We start from the raw sequence: 17,622 nt of genomic DNA, 5'->3' as shown, positions 1-17,622 counted from the left end.
ATTTGCCTGTTTTTCTGAACGAAAAATCTGAGTTTCCTGGGGAAAAACCTTGCTATATATACGCCTGAGAGCGATTAAATCATCCACAGAGTGGAAAAAAAAAGCCCACAAGAGGTCCCCGCGTCATTGACCTTTTCCACCTGGTGGTTAGCAGTAACAGTGAAAAAATATATGCTGCAGTAGACTCCTTGCACTGTATACAGCTTGACACATCTTATCTCGTCTCTACATCTTCCTACTTCCTTCACCAATCAATGTCTGTTTCAGGTAGTGTACATTTCTTCACGTCAGGAATATCATCAGATTTTTACTGTATCGTCGATAGCGTTCATTGTGAATATTATTCACGATAAAAGCCATCGTAATAAAAATAAAATTAAAAAATCCGCTGCTGTTTTCCCCAAACAGCAGCGCTTTTTGTCCTGTAGTTTATTTACTAATTATTCTGTTAAAATTCATAATTAAACATCCCTATTATGCTCCCGTTTCTTTGCTTATCAAACCATCCTGCCAGATGAAATTTTCATCTACCCTTTCAAAAAAGCCTATTTTCAAAGACTCCTAAGATTAATTTTAAACCACTGCTGTTGACAATCGTATAGCGACCAAGGCTCTACCCTGAGTGCAAGGTTGGAAGTTGGGCATAAGTCACTATATGCAGTGTGGTACCTAGGTTTTTCCTTGATGGAGAGCAAAGGTGACAAAATAGGTTCTTTTACTGTTTTTGTAATATGGTCTACCTCCCTGTTAAGAAATTGTGCATCTTTCCATAGACGTCATTTAAGGCAAAAATGTTCCAGGGAAAGCAAATGCTCCCCCTGCTTCCCCCAGGGTATGCTACTGACTACATGATTCATGATATGGGAGAGACATGGAATGGAACTCTGTACAGTTTCCTCGAATGCAGAAATACTACATCTTGTTTTTCTTGAAACACTTGTTTGAATGGCCCATGATAACAGGAAGAATATGTCCTTGTAAACAAAGTCTAACAGTGACTGCTATGGATAAAGGGATGATTGAATGGGAGAAGGCAGAGAATGGTTACTATGAACGTTGCTCTTCGTGGACTAATGCTATTAGTGGAGGCCCACAGGGTAGTACAGTGCTGGGCCCATTTTGTTGGTTTCTATATTTATTAATGATATTGATGAAGGTATATCAGATTTAAAGTCTAAATTTAAAGATAATACGAAGGTTAGCAGTGCTGTTAATGACATATGAGCAGCATATGTTTATGCTGCAACAAGATCTAGAAAAATTAGGTAGATGGATGGCAATTGAAGATTAACATTAACAAATGACAATGGCAATTGAAGTTTAACACTGACAAATCCAAGGTACTGCATACGGGTAAGGGTTCCAGAGTAGTACAACACAGTTAGTACGTACTGCACTCAGGGAAGTGTAAATGGAAAAGAGCTGGAAGAAATTGTGTGGTCAGAAATGACGTTCTCTGAGCAGTGCAGACAAGTTGCCAGAACAGTTCATGGGGTTTTGTCAATGATATACAGGAATTTTGTTATCAGGGATAAGGAGGCGATTATTATTTCATTGGGCCTCATCTTGAGTACTGCAAAGAGGTTTGGAGTGATATAGATCTGCTTCAATTGGTGCAGAGAAGGCATTGAGAATAGTGAGGGGAACAATGGGGTGATCTTCCAAGAAAGGTTTCAGTTCTGCAAATTGCACCGTCTGGAGACCTGGCCCCCGCGAGGTGATCTGATTGGCGTGTTTAAGGCTTTCAATGGCTTGAGTAAACTTAGTATTGATGGGAGTCTTTCTCTTGCTCAGAATTATGCACATTAAGGCACGTGAATTCAATTTGAAGAATAATGGTTGCAAAATAGATGTGCAGAAGTTTGGTTTCAGCCAACGGGTGGTTCGAACAAGTTCCATCCGTTGTTATAGAAGTGGATAGTTTGAATAAGTTTAAGAAGGACTAGACAAAATTTTGGAGGCGATGTAGAAATAAAATTTTTTTTTTTTTTTTTGGTTGATGCTGCAAGAAAGTTTGCTTGCTTGCATCATTTGCCACTACTAAAGATCCTTTGAGAAGGAGTTCTTGTCGTTATAACAAGGTTTAGGAGCATCAGTGGCTAAGGCCATATTGCTCCGTATATATTGTCTGTGTTCTGTGATTGATTTTCTGTTTTCTGGATAAAAAAAATCCGAGTTTCCACAGGAAAAAAAAAAAAACACGTTACCCTCGCTTGAGGCCAACCAGCTCCTCCACGTGGTGAAAAACGCCCATAAAAATTCTTCATGTATCTACGGAACTCTACTCATGTCTTTTTCACCCGCTGTGGGGAGGACGGCGATTTTATCAACTGTGCTAACCACGGAGGCTTGAGAGGGAGTGAATGTCGATTTAGATCTGGCACCCTACGTACTGCAAGAGTAGTTTTAAAATGGAAGGATGCCTGGAAGCAACCACATCTAGATTCCAGCTCTGAACGACAGTAAAATGAATACTATCAATGAAACCTTTTAATATAGTGATGCAACATTGAAAAGGAGTCATTTTTACTGGGACATTTTTATAGATGAAGAGGAACAATATTTGTTGTTTCCATTTGGGTGCTTTAAACTTTGATGTTATACTACACATTTCACCATCCGCATGCTGTCTTACCAGATGGTTATTTATTTATTGCATTTAACGGTTGTGAAATTGTTTGAAAGACTTTCCAGTATCAACAACTTCCAGTTAGTAGCATAGGCATTGGGACAGGTGCCAAGGGCGCCACTGACAGAACATAGCAGTTCTACGTTCACCGAGTTATTTCACCACCCCAGGCTAGCTGACGATATGGCTCCCCTGGATGACGTCGTATTAGGATGAGGGCAGAGTGAAATTTAAACGGTGTGTTTACAGAGTCTTCATGCATCCATAAATCCGAGTACATACTGTATAGTAGCATTTGCCTTCCAGAACGTAGCTTTGAAGGAACCATTCAGGAGACCGCTTCATCAGTGCATGCTCGAATGCATAGCAGTTCGCAATTCACGCATTGTGTCTGCGCGTATAGCACAGTGGTATCGTCACCGTCTTCTCCACACTGGATAGGAAAGGCCTGGGTTGGAATCCCGTCGATGACTCGAGGAACTTTAATGGGCTTTTTTCACTCCGTGGTTGAGTTAGTTGGTCTCAGGCGGATAGAGAGCAAGGTTTTCACCACCAGAAACTGGGGGTTTTCGTCCAAAAAAAAAAAAAACCAAGGCAAATCGACCAGAGAACACAGGCAATTTACAGACACAAATACAGGTTTATATAAGAAATGACGAGTGAGCTTAATATAATAATTTGAATTTAAATTCATGCATCGTTTACATTCTACAATACCGAAAACGTTAGAAGTTATAAATAATGTGGGTATAGTGCTTTGTGTTTAAAAACAGGTTATCGTGAATGTTGTGATTTATAATTTAAATGAAACAAAAGCCCAACAAATAAGAGCCTATTGTCTGAACGTGGAATACGCCTTGATCTGCCCACTGGCTATGGATACACAGAAAGTAGTTGACCAGCTCGACTTCCCCGGGTTTTGGACAGGCAGTTGGATAGGTTTTACGGGTACCACTAAGTCGCAGATGATAATCTCTTTAGCTTTTAATCCGTGCTTAGCAACAGCATTATTATCTAAATTGCTTGAAGGCAAGCAGTGCGAATAATGTTATCCAGTTAAGTCTCCTATATTCGTTATATGGAATATTTTCTTCTTTCTACGGAAACTATTTTAAATGCAATTACCAAGGGGAATTAAAAAAAATCGTTAAATAGAAAAATTCGCTATAAAGTTCTTTAAACAGAGGCCCGAGTATACTTATTATTATAATTTTACCAATTATCGAAAAAAGGCGTGTAGCCACAAATTTGCCAAGGTCGCCAAAACTCAAGCAACGCCTCTGTTTTGAGTAACTCATTGTCCCCATGCATTCTATTTGTATATGAAGTTTTTAAGTTGCTGATTCAAACGAAAACTATAAAAGTTATATAAAAACTACTTTAATCTTGACTAAACCATAAAATAAATTTTAAAATGGAATTATTGTCTTGATTATATCCCATTTGTTATTGATCGTGGTTCTGTCTGACGTGACTACTAAATATGGTACTGTTCTTGTGCTTTCTCTCTCTTTTAAACCACTCTGCTTTAATGGGTAGTTGCCGTAGTATAACGTTTTTTTTTTTTTTTTTTTTTTTTATGTTTTATATGCCAATGATCATAATTATTCTGAAATTTTAAACCTTTGCGTTGCCAAATTCTCTGCTGGATTCAAATACGGAAATATATGTGGCGTCTCATACAATTTCCGGTGCGCTGAAAACTCTGGCTGGTATGCCTAAATGAAGCGTGTTCAATTTTGTTTTTACACGTGACTGAATTTAGTTTCAATAACACTGTGCATTGTTATTCTGAACAGAGTGAAGTATTTACAAATTAGTGTTGTCTCATTAAGTTAATAAATGTGCAGTAAGTATATACTAAAATAACATAATGCTAAAACAATTTAAAACATTCATAAAGTTAATAAATGAGCAAAGTATATTCTAAAATAATAGAATGCTACCATTTATTGTGAATTCCGAGTTCAAACGTGTTGAATAATTGCCGTGTGGGGACGGAAAATTTTACGAGACGCTTGTTAATAAAATTTCTTTTTTAATTTTTTTATTTTTCAGTAATCAATTATACATGCAACATTACCGATGCTGTTAATGCATTGGAACGGCGTTCTAGTGCGCTCTGGCCCATTCCGAGCCCTGTTAATTAACAGGCCCTGTTCAGTTGGGTAGCAAACGAAAGCAGGGAAAATTTGGCTTTGTTTACAGGGATACAGATATTTTTTAACTAATACTAACCATAGTGGGTTAGTCATCACTGCTTTCTTCCTCTTCTCGCCGCTATTTTCGAAGGGGGACCCTGTTCTAAAGTTTTACCCTCATAATACACTTGCAATATAAAAATATAGAATCTTAAAATATTGTGCCATGTTGCATTTAATTTATTTAAGTAATATAACAATGTAAACAAAAAAAGAAAAGTATACTCACAATTTGAATATGACGTCTTAGTTTCTACAATGATTTTAGTATTCTTGACTATAATTTCATCAAGTTGATCCCAATTCTTTTTAATCTTAATGCTGTACAATGTCATTTTCAAGATGACCTGCATTAAACTGAACCCTGGTTGCTGTTAACTAAAACATCCATACCACATAAAAATAAATTCATTTTTTTATTTGATACCAGGTCATATTTATTTGGTAATAAACCTATGAAATTGTACTTTGCTAGTTTTCTCAGAATGCATATTCTGAGATAACTATTGGTATTAATTACACCTAAGTGTTGAAAAAAAAAAAAAAAAAAAGAAACACCTAAGCATATGTGCTCATAACTATAAGTTATTGACAGAGGCATAACTAGGGTGTGGTGAGTATGGTTACAGATTCATTGTAGGAGTTGAATAGAGTTAAAGACTTTTATTTTATTTTATTTTATTTTATTAATAAAAAGATACACAACAGGTAACCATTAACAGTGTATCTGAGATCAGATCAATAAACATAATAACAATAATATGAAATCCAACAGGACGATAAACATTGATATAGATTCAAACAATAAAAGCATATACAAAAGAGGATTGTATTAAGTTAAGTTACCGGTAAAACAAGTAATAATTAATCCGTTAGAGAATAGAAAAATAATATAACAAATAATAAGCTACAATAATTAGATGTGAGCTAGTCACTTTGCAGTTTAAGTGAAGAGGCAAACTTGTGGATGGAGTTCATCAGTGATTGGGAGTTGTCAAAGAAGTCAATGCGAGAGTCATTTGCTGATTTGCTGATTCTGTTCAGTGGACTGAACTTCATTAAGTCCGTGTTGATTAAGTTAAGAATGATTGAATTTATAATTTGTTTTTCAAATATATAATTAAATATATAGCAATTTATCATAAAATCTCTATTTTTTTTTTAAAATAAAAGTACTATCCTGTGGCTAACAATTTAATAACTGTTATTTTCTCTAATTTAATTAATATAAAAAGTCACTGGACATGTAAAGCTTACCTCTCTCTCTCTCTCTCTCTCTCTCTTTCACTATACATGTCAGGCATACCAGTTTTCTCAGAGCTGTGCTCTGAGAAAACTGGGTTTGCTATTTAGTGCATTGATCTCATGTTGTGGAGGCACTTTGCCACGAGTTGCCTTAGCATTTCACTACTTTAAAGAAGCACTTCACCAATGAAGTGTTTGGCTATTCATTTAAGTTGTATGCCACTGCAGTATATTGCTGTAGAACCTGGGGACTAGGCACTGTAGGGATGACCCGATACAGCTATATAAGGCCATTAAAGAAATAAGCAGAATGAATGACTCAAGTATTTTCATGATGGCAGTGAAACAAGGACAAGGGGACAACAATATGAAATTCTGAAAGCATTGAAAATTAGATCTCATGAAGTTTATCTTTGGGCAACACATTGATGATTGGATTAAGTTCGCTTCCTTGAATCATATTAGACTCTCTACTTCAACTGGAGAGTCTGACATGGTTTAAGGTGAAACTAGATTCTTAATTTTTTTTGTAAATGGTCAAATTGTGATTGACTTGGGATTTTTATTTTTTTTGAAGAATAAATTGCTTCCTTGCATGATTTGGTATGATTAATATTAATGTTCCCCACAAGCTTTGCAAAATATGCCATAAGGAAGTTTCAGCTTATGATTAACAAATATTATCAGTATAATTTCTGGATTGACATATTGGCCAGAAAAAAAAAGGATTGTATAGGATGGGTTTGTTATTGAAAGATTATATGTTCCTGCATACCTCTCAGCCAATATGGTTAGAGCCTTAGGGTGATATCAGAATGTGGACTCATTACATGGAGGGCCAGTTTCTGTCATTTATTTCTTATATGATTTTTAACATAATTGTGAAATCTGAAGTTCCATGGCTATGTTGCCCAGATGAGTTCATAAATTTGCAGATAACATTGTTGTTAAAGTGTTTTTGGCAATAGATAAGCAAACAATTCATAATTCATGCAAAAATAGGGTTGCTTGATTGTTGCAAAAGTGTATGTATATTTTATATGCTGCTGAAATTTGGGCATCTGCGTCGCCTTCACTTCAAAAACCAGTGTTCTCGTGTGAATACTGGACCCTGAAATGGGCCACAAATAAGCATCGCCGACCCCCTCAATTGAGAACAACTGACATGGCTGAGCAGCTAAATGTACCCAGGATCCCGAGGTTAATTGACAGCAGGCGTTTAATGACTTCAGTAAAAATGTACACAGGAGTAATAAATGCCCCAAACATCTGGGATTTCTGTCAGTGGCACAATCCTACGCCATCCTTGAGGTCAGAGCCCACACTAATCCTCAAATACAACCGGTTGAAACTGTGTAATCGGTTCCTACCTGCCCAGGCACTCCCCAAAATTCAGGCACTGCTCCGTCTTGGAGTCGACCTTCAGAAATTAGCTACCGACTACAAATACCGTCACATGCTCCTCGAGTGGATTCCATCTGTGGAACTAGGATAATTTCCTCCGTATGACGTTTAGTCCTCATTTTTCATTATTATAATTTACATGTTTGTAACTCATAATTTCCATGTAACGGTATTTTTTTTTCCTTTTTGCCAATTAATTTCATTTATAATTTCATTTATAATGTAAAACTCCTGGCCATGTCGCCGTGTTGAGTATTATTGTCTCTAGTACATGTCCTGTACTTATTAGCAATAAAGAATTTATTTATTTATTTATGTCAAGAGAGAGAGTGAGTTTGCTCGGTTTTGTGAAATATCCTTTAGGTACTATCAATTAATATCATGGCTTAGCAAGACTGATTTTGACCAAAATGAGTGTGCGAATGTACACAATTCTTGACTATAGATCTGATAAGTAGCTTTTACCCAAGTACCCAAGAATTACCTCTGCACTATTCAAAGAGAACTGTGTGGTTGGGCCTTACTACAAGCTTTGTTATTTTTTTTATGGAAATTCATCAAGTCCTTGGATTTACTTTGTAAACAGAAAGAACTATTATCACTCCATGCTCTAAACCATATAATTTTTTTTCCCCATGATTCAAGCTGCATAAGACAAATCTTCATGTTAGATAGTGTGCTTGTGTAACTTAACCATTGCTTCCCGAAGCTGCATTTTTGCCAATATCATTAAAAACTATGCTGTTGCTTCATTGTTAATCAGACTCTGTGATGCACATTTCTCGTTGGTTGCTCCTAATCAAGATTAACACATGCTGTCAATCATGCTGCACATCTCATAGATATTTAAACCAAACTTTTAAATGTTTTAAAATGTGATGCCATCACTAAGAACATGATGTATACAGGGTGTCTCAAAACTACACGGCATAACTTCAGGAATGAATTCCTCGTACGTAGACAATAAAAATATTTTATATCAACATAGTTCCGGAAATGCTTGGTTTCCGAGTTTTGAAGGTCTGTCTATGACACTTAACTGTTCACATCACCTTATAGAAATTGTTCAAAATGTCCACAATCTGTCTGAATACAGGCCTCACATCGACGTCTCATGGACTTGTGAAGACGATGCCAAATTCCTGTTGCAGATGGTAAGGATACAGTTGGTGTTCTTGCAACACTCTCCAAATAGTCGAATGTTGAACAGCCAGTTGCATTGCTGTTCTGCGCATGCTGATTCCAGGAGTGGCATGCACAACATCCAAAATCTCCTCCTCTACTTCAAGAGTTGTAGATCTTGGTTGTCCTCTGTTGGCACACAAGGTGTAAAGGTCCCATGTTCACAAAGGCAGCGATGGATACTTTCAAATGTTTTCCTGTCTGGACATCTTTGTTCTGGAAACCTTTTGTGGTACAAATGACAAGCCTCCAGAGCATTGCCGTCCACCAAACCATAGGCGCCTCCGTAGCCAGGTGGGAAGGAGCAGCAGTTCGTAGCACACGCTTCTTGATTAGACCGGGGTTCGAGCCCGTCACCACCAAATACGGAGGATGCGGAAAGGTCAGGGAATGACCGCCGCACCGGAGCAATATGGCCTTAGTTGCTAATGCTCCTAAAAAAAAAAAAAAAAACCACCAAACCATACATAAAGTGCATATCCTCTTGCTCCTGATTTGAGTACATGGTCAGAATGGAAAACCACCAGATTCTGTCAGTACCTTGTGATGAAGGAAATCACCTGCTGGAGATAAGACATTCTGGTTAATAACTTGGGAACCAAGCATTTCCGGAACTATGTTCATATAAAATATTTTTGTTGTCTACATATGAGGAACTCATTCCTGAAGTTATGCCGTGTATTTTTGAGACACCATGTATAAAGTACATCCTTTTTAGGGAATTCTGTTGGGATTCAGAAGGAACCTCCTTAAAACAAAATTTGTTTTTCTTTGGCGATCGAAATAAATACAGTATATAAATAAATCAGCAATACAAACATATTAGCAAGTGATCTTAGTTTTAAAAACCAATACCCTTCAAATTTTAGGTAACCTAATCCTTTTTTTTTATACTAACAAATAACATTTGAACAGTATTTGTTCAGCTTATGTGCCATTTCTGCTGGGTTTTTATGAACCTTCACTGCAACCAGTTAAGGGACCTATTTGATTTACTCTCTTCTTCTTTGCTAGCGCTGTCTTGTAATGAACTTTTGCCCATCTTACCCCATCAATAGTTTTGCTACATATTCTCTTATAATGCTCATACAAATTGGAATAATGTGATTATTGGTAACTGACCCATGCTTGTTACTTTTCTTCAATCGAAGGTATATCAGGCTTAATGTCCAAGTTTGCAGACGATAAGAAGGTTGGCAGGGTTGTTAATGACACTAATGATGAGCTGAGAGGTGGCAAATGAAGTTTATCATTGACAAATGTAAAGTACTGCATGTGGGTAGCAGTGACCCTAGAGTAACATATCAACTGTGTGGTACTACACTCAGGGTGGTAGAGAATGAAAAAGACCTGGAGGTAATTGTGCAGTCAGATATGAAGTTTTCTGAGCAGTGCAGACAGTCTGCAAGAGTAGCTCATGATGTGTTTTCAATAATATATGGGAATTTTTCTGGCAGGGATAAGGAGGTGATTATCCCCTTGTATAAGGCAAGGGTCAGGCCACACCTTGAGTACTGCATACAGGTCTGGAGGCCTCATTTTAGAAAGGATGTAGAGCTGCTGGAACGAGTACAGAAAAGGGCAACGAGATTGGTAAATGGAACAAAGGGTTCCATCTTTACAGAGAAATCTTTACTTTTCTCTGTAAAATGGAACAAAGGGTTCCATTTTACAGAGAAAGGCTTAAGTTCTGCAAATTGCAGTGTATGGAGACTAGGCACCTGTGAAGTGATCTGATTCAGGTGTAGAAGGCCTTGAATAGTTTGAGCAAGCTCAGTGTTGATTGGATTCTTCCTTTTTCCCAGATTAATCACCTGAGGGGACATAAATTCAAATTGAGGAAAGATGGTTGTAGAATAGATGTGCAGAAATTTTCCTTTAGCCAGCGAGTGGTTAATTTCTGGAACAAACTTCATGTGGCATTGTAGAAGTTGACAGCTTAAATAAATTCAAGAAAGAACTAGACAGACATTTGGAGTGAATGGATGGGTGAAATGGGAAGGTTTTTTTTTTGTGGCTGATGCTAAATAAGTTTGCTTTCTTGCATCACGTGCCTCTACTAATGCTAATTCTAAACTTGGTCTCACATGTCATATATTTTGGCATCTTACTTTAACAAAATTAAATAAGGTGTATAAGGCCTTGAATGGGTTGAGCATGCTGAATCCTGATGGGATTCTTCTGCTTGCTCAGATTACGAACCTAAGGGAACATAAATTCAAACTGAGGAAAGACAGCTGTAGAATAGATGTGCGGAAATTTGCCTTTAGCCAGCGGGTGGTTAATTGCTGGAACAAACTTCCACCTGTCGTTGTGGAAGTTGTTAGTTTAAATAAATTCAAGGAGGAACTGGACAAATTTTTAGAGGAAATGGTTATGTGAATTTTTTTTTCTTTTTGGCTGATGCTACATAAGCTCATACGTTTGCTTTCTTACATCACATGCCACTATTACTAAAACTTGGTTACTAGTATAAATATGATTGTGGCTTTGAGGATATATCCCTTGATTATTTCCAATAAGATATTTCAATCCAACAGTATACCATAGCCTCTTGAGTTAAACGAGCCCGAGAAATATTTCAATTCTTTATAGTCCCTCCTCTCAAAATTCAGTCTTGCCTTTACTTTTGGCCACACTGGTTTCATTAGATATACCCTATTTTATGTTATAGGTTTTTCCCACTGTAAGGTTTTTAATATAGCTGGCTTCTTCTTAGTGAGAACGAGTTCTAGGATATTAGAGCCCCTTGTGCTCTCTGACATGTTGGGATAAGTAGCAATCATCCAGCTTGTTCTAAAAGAAAATGTTACTATATAGTGTATTTCCAATCCATATATTACATTAGGTTAGGTGAGAATTAGGTCAAAGTTGCTCATAATGATCACATTGAGACAAGCAGTCGTTCAGTCAGCCTGCATAAAGAGATTTTTGTCATGAAGTATTGAGTGAAACTTGGGATCACAATATCAAGTCTACTTTCTGTACCAGAATAAAATTCCAAATATTCATTCAGTTATGCACAGAACTGCCATTAAATCTCAACTGGTTTTCTGACCCAGACCCTATTTCAGTCAGATAATCCAAGAAAACCAATCTGGTAAATCCAATATTGTTACCAGAATTGATCGTTCTGGAGCGATGTCCAGTTTCGAAGATAAACACTTCTTGCTGTATGATGATTATCGAGATGACAGAATTCTTGATTTTTGTTACCACATTGTTTCTTCAGATTCTTTGCAATAATACAAAAAACATAATTTTCACAAATGTAATGCTGTATTCAGAGTTATTCCTTGATTATTCAGTCAATTTTTACACTCTTCATGCCATACATAAAGGTTGAATGTTTGTTTCTCTCTGTTCTACTTCCGGACAAGCCAAAGCTGACCGGGCTAGCCAGGTCAACCTTTGGGTTGCCAGGCAGGTACTGGCAACCCAAAGGTCACGGGTTTGAATCCCGCCTCGGGCTTGGATCAGAGTAAAATGCAAAAACTTTGGGAGGTGCATTATGGCCACAGAAGCCGATGTGCCAACAACTAACAAAAAAAAAAAAAAAAAAAAAGACAAGCCAACATGGGCCAATCACATCTGCCATTTGATTAAGGAAAAGGCATTCCAAAATGGCATGTGCTATCAGCTGTGAGAAGATCCAGATTGATTTTGAAACTGCAATTGTCACATCATTAAACTAAAAATTCTGTTATGGTATAGTTAAATAATGCCTGTTTCATTTCAGTCAACCTGTTTGTTGAAAAGCTCTAAATCTTGGATTACAATAAGTATATACCATAGTCAATTTGGAACCATAGTCAAGTGAAATTAATGTACTACTGTACTTTTTCTGTTCTGATTATGGTGGGAGTCTGTTCTCATCTCTCTCAGCTGCCACTATCTGCTATTCACCTAATTGCATCTCCTCTGTTGAGTTGTGTGCTGCCCAGACTTTATTATGATTTAGTGATCTTATGTACTTGACTGACTACTGATGACAGGTGGACTTAATTTAGTTTATCTGGACTTGCTGATAATGGTGTTTACAGTCTGCCAAGATGTACCTCATGTGGAGAGCACATATTTGGTGAATTCATCACTTTGTTTGGACTTCATTGATTTAAGTCAACTAATATGGATTCTTCTTTCTGGTGGCATCTTTGTTAAATCTGGACTTTATCAATATGCACTTTTTATAATTGGTGGACTAATAGCATTTTAGTGAACTTCCTGTTGACTTACATTACCAGGACTGGACCAAGTGGATCTATGTACTAAGTATATCGATTTATGTCTATTAAGGTATATATGTATTGTATCAGTGGATTCATGAATTTATGTCTTTAAGTATCGTATTGTGACACCAGTTTTTGGCAGGGAATGCCTATTATAATAATACATTTTTTAAAAAAGTACTTTTTCTGCTGGCTACCCAGCTTTTTTCTGAATCCATTGTAGAAATTTGAAAGTGCCATCATTTTAAAATGTCAAGAACTTCCCAATAAATATTTTGAATCCTTTTGGATTGGTCCTAATGTTTTGTTCTCATGATTACACTGGAATAATCAAGCAATTTTTGGTCCTCATACAATTAATTATCTGGAAGTATGCCATAATACATCAAACAGAGCTGTTGGATGTAGTCATCAGTATCAGATTCAGTGATGTAGCAAGGTTCATAAGGGGACCTTGGACACTCAGATTCCCCCCCCCAAAGCAGGAGTACCCACATATAATTCTTGAAGACAATTATATGCAAGTGCTCCCCTCCCCTCGCTCACGGCATGGAGCCCAGCCATGGTTGCATCCCTTTGCACCATTATAACTACTCCCCTGATCTGGTCAGCGATCACACAAAAAAAAAAATAAATAATAATAAATAAATAAAATAAACAAATAATAAAAAACAAAATGACATATTTCAGGAATCTTTAATCAATTTTGGAAATCATCCACCATGTAAAAATCATAAATAGAAGACCATCAATCAGAAAAGAATGAAATTAACTGCTGATTGATAGAATGGAGATATTGAATTAGCTGCTCTTGTTCAAGATGTTAGCTATAATTTTGCATTACATAATTTATGTTATTCAATACTACAATATCCATGTGAATATTTTGCCAAAATTGTTTCTGAGATGAAGTAACAATTAATATTGACGTAACCTCTCCCTCAGCTTCCTCTAATGCTAACAAAGTTGGTGGGATGGACTTGGGTACTGTAACCTGGGGCAAATGGAAGCAGACTAGTGTTGAGACTGTCATAAAATGACCCAGGAAACTCTCTGAAGTTTACAGAACACAGATAATCCATATTGTGCAGCAGCCTGTGCACCATATAGTGTGCAGGTTGCTGCACAATATGGGTTATCACAGATTTGCAGTCAACCACTATCCACTAATCATCTTGACTGATGTCAGATGCTGTCTAGCTTGGAATAGACCAGTGGAAAGTTGTGCTTTGGAGCGATGAATCACGGTAAATGGTTTGCCAGTCTCATGGTTGTGCCTGGGTGTGATGGCTTTCACAAGGCAGATTGTGAAGTCCCAGTGGATTTGGCAGAGGCAGCGTGATCGTCTGGGTCTCTTTTTCATGGTTCGGTCTGGAATTATTGATCATTTTAGAAAAAACTATGAAGATGCTGAGGTCTGTCTAGTTGTCCTGGGCAATAATACATTACCTACATTGTGGCAGCATTTCAGTGAAGGCCCAACCTGCATTATGGGACAATGCTCCATGTCACCGCTTTCATTGTGGTGGATTGGTTTGAGGAAATGTGTTGAAAAGCTGGACTGTTCTGATCCAGAGCTCTGATCTCAAGCCTGTAGAGAACCTCTGGAATGAATTGGATTGTTAGTCATTTTGTAAGGAAAAAAACCACGCTGAACCGGTTGCTACTTTGAAGGCTGAATGACAGAAAATATTGGAGGACATTTACAAAAAGGACTGGTGGAGAGTGTTTCATGGAGCCTAGAAGCAATCATAGAGGCTAAAGGTTTCAGCATATATTATTATTATATGCATGAAGATACACTGAGTGATCACTAAATTATGACCATCAATTTAATACTGTATTGGGCCACTGTTTGCACAGATAGCCATTATTTGCCTAGGCTTTGACTCACTAAATGTCTGGAGACATTTGTAGGGATCTGCAGCAGTGCTGCCTGCAAGGCTTTTCACAGTAGTGGAATAGATGATGGTTGTGTCCATATGCCTCGCTTCTCATTCTCATTGTGTTTTAATTCATTAAGGGTCAGGCGAATTTGGAGACCAATCAAGATGGGTGATGTTTTCACCGTGTTCCTTGAACCACTTATGCACATTTCGGGCCCTATAACATGGCACAGAGGCCTCTCCATAGCCAGGTGCAGCAGTGCGTAGCGCACGCTTCTTGATTAGACTGGGGTTCGAGCCCGTGCCCACCAAATACGGAAGATGCGGAAAGGTCAGGGAATGACCACCGCATATCCCCGGAGCAATATGGCCTTAGTTGCTAATGCTCCAAATAACAAACATAACATGGCACATTATCATCTTGGTAGATGATAGTGTTGTGACTCAAATGTTACGGGATGTGCAACCAGTTCTCTGAGGCGGAGCGTTTTTAGTCGACCGTCAAGATCGTAACTGTGATCTTGATTTGAGCATGTGTGGGGACTCTTAGACTACATTGATAGCAGTTTTAATAAAAGATAATAATGATAATTAATAAATTAAAAAGTAGGGAACTTTGCAAATTATTGATAATTGAAAGTTATCAATAATTTGCTAAAATCGTGTGAGAGAATTAAAACAGACTGCTCCCTTGGAAGAAACTGGAACAGTGTAAAGAAACGGGCATTTTCATTATTCCAAATCTACCTAAATTACTGAAGTTTTGCGCTTTTCTTGTATTTCTTATGTCACTCCAATTGCTGTTTAAGTCAACCAAGAAAGTGATATTTGTACTGCAAACCCTTAATTGAGTAGTGTTTCTGAGACATACTGCGATTATTAACTTGTTTCAGCCATTTCCAGTGACGGGTTTGATATCGGGGGAGTTCTGTTTTTTTTTTTTTTCCCGCTTTGAGAACCGCTGCTTTAGAAACGTCTCTGTTTTGATAATAACAGGATCGGAAAGTATCTGTGAAAGAAGCCCTACTTTTATTCTTAATTACCTTTACATACATTTGGACCGCGGACATTTTTGAAAGAAGCTTCATTAATTGCTGTGTTAATGTACTTTGCTTTCATTCGGAACTTTACCGAGAATGAACTTTGAGACCTCTGAAACGTGTGTTTGTGTATGTGATGGTGTTTATCAGCCGGCACGCAGACTGTGTATCATAAAGTTTCAGGTCACTTCGTTGAGATCGCAGCATTAAGCTAGTTTCCCAGTTTATCCATATATTTGCCCTCACTTGCTGATAAACACTGGGACCAATCAGGAGGGCATACTGTCGAGTTCATAGCGAAAACCAGTTTTTAGTATAGCGTCCGTCACACTTACCGGCACATTCAGTTGGTTTGTGTGAAACTCAAACATAGAACTGATCATGGCAAAGTGCAAAACTTATCAACTTTGTATGTGATATTCGAAATCACAAGAATTTCCCTTTACACGTGTGTTTTTACCAGCAATGCGACAATGATTTCGGTAGCGGTAATCCTTACATCGTTTTACTTGGCTGTGAGGTAAGATGTAAAATCAGTTATATTCTTACCGTATGTAAATTTATACATATTGCAGAAAATTAAAACTTAAAGATTTATGTCCAGTTTATTTTATGATTTATAATTAATTGTTTTTATTTTGTTCGCATTCCTAATCGATGGCATCGCCATCGATTAGGAATCTTTGAAAATTTTCCAAATTTGAGTAAACTACACGTTTTGATTGAATAGAAAAATACTGTCATTCAAAAGGTCCTTAGAGCATTTTTCTTTATTAAACAACAGAAACCTTTACTACTTGAAACTTTTAGTCTCCCACATAACAGAGACGAAACTTTAAATTTTCAATATCCCTCGAGTATATCTCCCATCTTTAACTGTCAACTCCCCACCGCAGTGGCAGTATGATAGTTTCTCCGTTGCCCGTTTTTTTTGTTTCAGTAATAAATAATAAGTATCCAGGCAAGCAGTTAAATTGCCCATTAAAGTTGAAATAAAATTAGTATAAGTGATTGCGCATTTGTTGTTAAATTGATGTTGAATTTTTAAAAAAATGTAATGCCCCAATCGATGAATGACCCATATAGTATGTAGTCCTATTTCCATAATCCGAAGCAACAGCGTTCTGTGTACCCTGCGTGGACTGATGACCTGTTAGGATATTGACCTCAGGAGTTTATGTTCGTGTCTGTTATATGCTTGAAAAATTTGTTACCCTTACACATTTCACGCTGCCTGAATAGTCCGACGGTTGGTTTAGATTTTAGAACTTTCTCAACAGTGCTCTATCATTTTGGGATTCCGTTCTGAAGAATTTTTACATAATTTATTCATGAATGGATCTTATTTAGTTCATTTTCTGGATTGTTTTTACGTAATTAATTGTTCTGGTGTCTGCGGCGTGTTAAAGGTTGAGAAACGCTGGTATAACAAGGGGCATTCCAGAATTTTCAGTTTCGCCTCTGAATGCTTACGACATCCAAGTTTAAAAACTGTAAATGATCGGTTTCTGGTTTTTTTCAGAAATACGACATTAGTTCATTTTCATGGCAGCTAATCACGCAGCATATTATTAGAAACCTTTAGAGAATTTTTCTCCCCCTCCATTTTACTTTTAGAAAGTACAGTAATCCTGCACATTTTTCAAAAAATAAATATATATTATTTTACAATCCGGAAATATTACTGTATTCTGCGTTTGAGGAATGTCACCCAAGACAGCGCACGCTTTGTGATATCCACACTGATGTTTACACAACATGTGCGTACAGTATCATGGAGGGTGTGACGAGGACAAAACATTGGAC

At 37.2% G+C, this 17,622-nt stretch overlaps 1 protein-coding gene across 1 annotated transcript in view; it reads left to right on the top strand.

The window, feature by feature from the left end:
* Positions 1-4,422: 4,422 nt before the first annotated feature.
* LOC150089683 (glycerol-3-phosphate acyltransferase 1, mitochondrial-like) overlaps positions 4,423-17,622 on the top strand; it is a 226,456-nt gene continuing 213,256 nt past the window's right edge. Inside the window, exon 1 of the mRNA XM_090368730.1 lies at positions 4,423-4,478. The gene's annotated coding sequence lies outside the window, so the exon portion shown is untranslated. The remainder of the gene's footprint in view (positions 4,479-17,622) is intronic.

Source organism: Mastigoproctus giganteus, chromosome 2 (assembly GCF_048544385.1).
Source record: "Mastigoproctus giganteus isolate SK-2022 chromosome 2, ASM4854438v1, whole genome shotgun sequence".
In the NCBI taxonomy this organism is placed as follows: domain Eukaryota; kingdom Metazoa; phylum Arthropoda; class Arachnida; order Uropygi; family Thelyphonidae; genus Mastigoproctus; species Mastigoproctus giganteus.
This window is presented reverse-complemented; position numbering and strand designations above follow the sequence as displayed.